Below are 5542 nucleotides of genomic sequence, written 5' to 3'. Positions count from 1 at the left end.
TCTTTCTCGATAATCTCAAGTATCCAATCTGTCCCTAGATAGTTCTGATCCATCCTCCAAAATCTCACATTTATGCTTATCCCAGGACACTTACACACTTTTGGTTTAAGCTCTCACCAAATCATGCTTGAGTTATTACGATAAACTCTTAACTAACATTCATACCTCAAGTCCCTATCAACTCTGGTTAATCCTAAAATTTTCCTTTCCCTAAAATCTTGTAAAGTTTATTTTAAATAAATTCCAGGCTTCTTTCCCTAATATTCAAAATATTCAGAAATCTGATTAGTTTATAATATCCATAAAAGCAGAGGCTCTATCTTTCCCTATTACTGCAATATTCCCAGTGGATAACACATGATCTGCATATAATATGTGTTCAATAATATTTGTTGAATGGATGAGGAAATAAATGAACAAATAAATGAAGAAACAGTCTCCTGTAGCATATCTTCTCTTTCTCTGTCACATGTCAGTTCCTCCATTAAGTCAGTGATATTCACTGTAACATTTTTGCAAGCCTACAAAGTATCAAAGTAGGCAACACTGTATAAGTGAGAAGGCTGTGCAAGGTGCGGAGAAGTCATCCCCTTGGTTTCCTAGAATGCAAGTTCATTTCCAGACCAAAGTGTCTGCATGCTAGGTTGTCTCCCACCATGATGGTTGCCCCCTGCTTTTTATTTATAGAAATTCTCCTCCTCTTCAGAACATAACTCAGAACATTCTCTCCCTAGCCTCATTCTTCTCACTCTCTTCTGATAATCTCTATTACTTTTTTAGTTCTTAGTCATATCTTTTATATTTTTATGGTTTTATTAAGTGCTAATTATTTTATAAGAATAAGGATTTTCTCAATTCATTGTATTCTCGACAAAAATCTCAGTTTAGTATTAGACACTTAACAGATAGTTGTTAAACCCATGAATTAAATCAAATGAGTAAAAATTGCCAAGTTAATATATTGTGGAAAACACTAAGGAAGGTTATTGAATATCCATCTCTAGCAGACTGAAGGTTCATGTAAGTAATCACATGCACTTTTGGCATGCCGTAGGTGCTCCACAATTATTTGTTGCATGAATGAATGAACAGTTTCCAGTCTAGTGTCCACCAACTCCTTGATATCCATGAAAGCATAATAAAAGTTCATGAGCTTATTGTCAATATTGCAAATAATAGCAATAGAAAGTTTATGTTTATTCGTGGTAAGGAGACAAATGCAAAAATCTCAAGTTACAAAGAGTACGGTGTAAACATGGGGAAGCAAAAGAAAGCAAGGAAGTATGCGACTATTGAAGAGAATGCTTAGTCTCCTAGGTCAGCGGCTCAAAGAAAAGGATAGATTAAAACCTTAAAAAAAAAAAAAGAAAGACTCCAGTGCCCTCAAGGAAATAGAAGTCCCCCAACATCCTTACTGCTTATTCTTCCAATATAACACACAGCTGGGCCTACCTTACCACATCCTTGTTGATACCAACTTTATCAACTTTTCCATTAAAGTCAAACTTGACTTAGTAGAGTCAATGATGGACTGTCTTTATGCCAAGTGTAAATCCCTTGTATAACTGACTGTGTAATGGCTGAAATTGAGAAACTGGGGCAGAAGTATCGAGTGGCTCTAAGGATTGCCAAGGATCCAAGATTTGAATGATTACCATGCACACACAAGGGAATCTATGCAGATGACTGCTTAGTACAGAGAGTAACTCAACAAGTGTTATACTGTGTTATATTGTGGCCACAGTTGACCGGGACCTTGAACGAAGGATCTGGTCGATCCCTGGAGTTCCCATCATGTACATTTCTAACCATAGGTACAACATTGAGCGGATGCCAGATGATTATGGAGCCTCTCTGTTTTAATTCTTTTTTTTTTTATTTCTTTTCAGTGTACCAGAATTCATTGTTTATGCACCACACCCAGTGCTCCATGCAATACATGCCCTCCACAATACCCACCACAAGGCTCACCCAACTTCCCATTCCCCGCCCCTTCAAAACCCTCAGTTTGTTTCTCAGAGTCCACAGTCTCTCATGGTCCATCTCCCCATCCAGTTTCCCCCAACTCCCTTCTTCTCTCCATCTCCCCATGTCCTCCATGTTATTCCTTATGCTCCACAAATAAGTGAAACCATATGATAATTTTCTCTGTTCTAATTCTTAAAAGATAGAGTTCCTCTGCCTTCCTTTACCAAGTTTTTCTGTTGCCAGTTCATATTAGCAACATGCTATGGCATGAATTATTCTTCTTCCCTTTTTCCTCTGTTATGAACTGAGTATGATTAAATACACTCACTTTTTTATGTTGTTTTGAAATTGATATTTTGTATCATTTGAAATATTGTTGCACCTTTTTATAAATAAGATGATTGCTCATAAAAAAAAATCACAAGTTAATTTACATTAGGTTAAAACTGTATCAACACTGTGGTGCTTGGGTGGTTCAGTTGGTTACAAGCTCTTGATCTCAGCATTGTGAATTCAAGCCCCATGTTGGGCTCCATGCCCAGAGCCTACTTAAACAAACTGTATGACTCTGCTAAAGCACTGCTAAATACGTTAGAAGGAAAGTAACAGCCATTTAGTCCACATTTACAAAGTGCCTAAGATTCGCCAGTCCCTATCCTCAGCAACGAACAACCTTAGGAGGGCAGCACCGTTGTTATCTCTATTTTGCAAATGAGGAAACTGAAGTTAAAGTAAAGAAACTGAGATTAAGGAGCTTGCCCAAGGTCAAAAGTTAGTGAGCAACAAAGCAAGGATTATGAACTCTTGCATTCTTCATTTGGAGAGTATAGATCTAATCTATGTATAGATTTAATCTAGGTATAGATCTAATCCATGATGTCTTTCAAAAACTAGAGCAATTATTCTCTACTGATAGTCCCTAAAAACTGTCATTCTTTTCACAAAGCTACATTCCTTGGCACTGGCAGCCGAAATATGTTTTCCTTCGGTCTGAGCAGTAAAAATCTGGCACGAGGATCTATCCTTTTTGTTTTATGCTTTATTCCTCACTCCCCTAAAATAAGGTCTCCAAGTGTCACACAGGCCTTGCTTTTTATAATCCCAGTGACTAGAGCAGCAAGATAGATAGTTGGTAGAGGTAACCATGTAAGCCAGAGAGGAAGAGAGGCACCAGCTACCATGCTGGTCACCCAGCACTAAAATATCCATGAGTATTTCAAATTTCAGATAATCTGACAAAACGTTAAAGCTGGATTCCACTCTTTCATATTATTTTATTCTACTCTTTTTAAAACAGTCATACAAAGCTTAATTTAAAAGATATCTTAACCAATATTCTCTTCAGTTATTGCTTTCCCACTTCTAGAAGACACGTAGAAAGAACACTCTTTCATAACTCTAAAAGCAAAGTCCTCTAACCCACACAAAGACCTGGTCCTCTAGGAGATTAGGTTTGAGTTTGTTTTCAGTTTAACTGTACTGACGATTGCCTTTCAAGCTGAGTAGGTTAGATGAGACATCTGTGGAATTTGTTTGAAGGCGGATGGGTGCTCAGATACAAAAATGCTGGATTAAGCAGAGGCAGAGTGGACTGGAATGATAAATACAAATTTAAGCCACAGCAAAGGCAGCCACCAGAAAAAAAAAACAAGGTACTCATGGTAATGAGTATCCTTTTCATAATTATCTAGAAGTGTTCTGGATGAGATGTACTGGCACTTCATAGAATTGCTACTGCATATTTTTTGCTCTCTTTCTCATTTTTATTCAGATCATTTGAATGAATATCTGGTGTCTATTAGATTTCTCATAGGTTCTAGTCTCTATGCTAGATAGTGTAGGAGGCATTATCATACCTTCATAAAGACCAGTTATTTCAACTCTCTGTGGCTTGATTTTCTCTCTTCCGTATTGGGGATAATGTTAATTCACGGGTTTCCTATGAGGATTCAATTGGTTAAAGCATGTCAAGTGTACACAGTGCTTAGCACATATTGGCACTCGATGAATTTTAACTAGCATTCTTATTATTGCCATGAGAAATAATAAGCTACGTCTCTTACTAAAGAGTGTTCAAATGAAATTGTACGTATAAGCATACAGACGAGAGTACGTTAACTAAGAAGACAAAACAGCATGCTTCTGACCGCAGTCTGGCTGTTATAGATGCTGGAATTGTCCACATAGCAAGGGCTGGAGAGAGCTCTGGGGACAGTGTACTCAGAGACATGACTTGATCTAGGTCTAAGAATATGGGTTCAACCTAGACATTTTGCTGTCCTCATTATTCAGGCCAATACAATTTTAAGAGACTAGAGCAAAATCATGGGACTGGAAAAGTCCTTAGAGATAATTGGCTCTGGGCCCTCTGATTTAAAGATTAAGAATATAGCACTGAAAAATTAAATAAATAAATAAATAAATAAACAAATAAAGTAAGAATATAAAGCCCAGTTAGACAGCCCATCAACGACTATTTTTTGATGGCCTCCCACCATCAGCCTTCATTCTAGGTGCTAGAGACTGAGCATTGAGTAAAACATACATATTCCTTGACTTCAGAGAGATTATATTCCAGTGGGAAAGACAACAAATAAACAAGTAAATAAATGAATAAAGAGCTAATTTCACATACTGATAAGCTGAAGGTCATAAAATCAGGTACTGAGAAAGAATTTGACCAGTGAAGAGCTACAGCTTTACAAAAGGGTATCAGACAAGGCCTGCCTGAGGAGGTGACATTTCAGTTGAGTCTAAATGATGAAAAAGAGACAGGCATGGTGAGATTGGGGCAGGAGGCAAGGGATGTTCAAAGGAAAAAAATACAGTAAAAGAGAAGGTTCTAGAGGGGCTGGAAAGGAGGCCGGCATGGCCTGTAGGCAGTGAACAAGAGAAGAGTAGGAGATGAGGTCCAGAAGGAAGCAGAATGTGGACTCTGTAGACCACAGTAAAGAGGTTGAACTTAATTCTGGCTGTTGCACGAAGTCATAGGTCAATCTCTAAGCAACAGAATGGCGAGATCTGATTTATGCTTTAGAGAGACCTCTGTCTAGATGTCCTAGAACACAGTGGGCAAGCGTGGTTGTGGGGAAACCAGCATGCCATGGCACTAACCCAGGTGAGAGATGGTGGTGGTTTAGACAAGGATTCTAGCAGAGGAAATGGTGATTAGTGGGCAGACTCTGAATATATTTTAGGAGTAGAGTTGTCAGCTCCTACTGACAAATTGGATGTGAGGTGGGAGGCAAAAGTAGCACTTGGTAATGAATCTTAAATTTTGACCTAAACAAATGAAAGAATGCTGGAGACACTTCTGGAGATGGAAAAGGCTTAGGGGAGGGATGAAGACAGGAAGGCAGGAGAAGATACACCAGGTTTAAGGAAGGTAATTGATGGTGCCATTTGGCCCTGTTAAGTTTGAAATACCTGTTAGATATCCTGGTAGGAATATCATTGTTCAATACGTGAATCTGGAACTCAAGGGAGAAGTCCTGGCTATAGGTGAAAATTTGAAAAAATAATACAGAGATATGTCTGAAGGCATGGATTTAAGTGAGATTATCTGATCACCCAG

General features: G+C 38.3%; 1 pseudogene across 1 annotated transcript; it reads left to right on the top strand.

Annotated features, from left to right (window-relative positions):
- Positions 1-1255: 1255 nt before the first annotated feature.
- Positions 1256-1863, top strand: LOC308339068 (rRNA-processing protein FCF1 homolog; annotated as a pseudogene). Its single transcript has one exon. The product of its transcript is annotated as an rRNA-processing protein FCF1 homolog (transcript).
- The last annotated feature ends 3679 nt before the right edge of the window (positions 1864-5542 follow it).

Source organism: Martes martes, assembly GCF_963455335.1.
Source record: "Martes martes genome assembly, chromosome: 2".
In the NCBI taxonomy this organism is placed as follows: domain Eukaryota; kingdom Metazoa; phylum Chordata; class Mammalia; order Carnivora; family Mustelidae; genus Martes; species Martes martes.
Note: the sequence above shows the minus strand (reverse complement) of the source record. Positions and strands in the feature narration are given on the sequence as shown.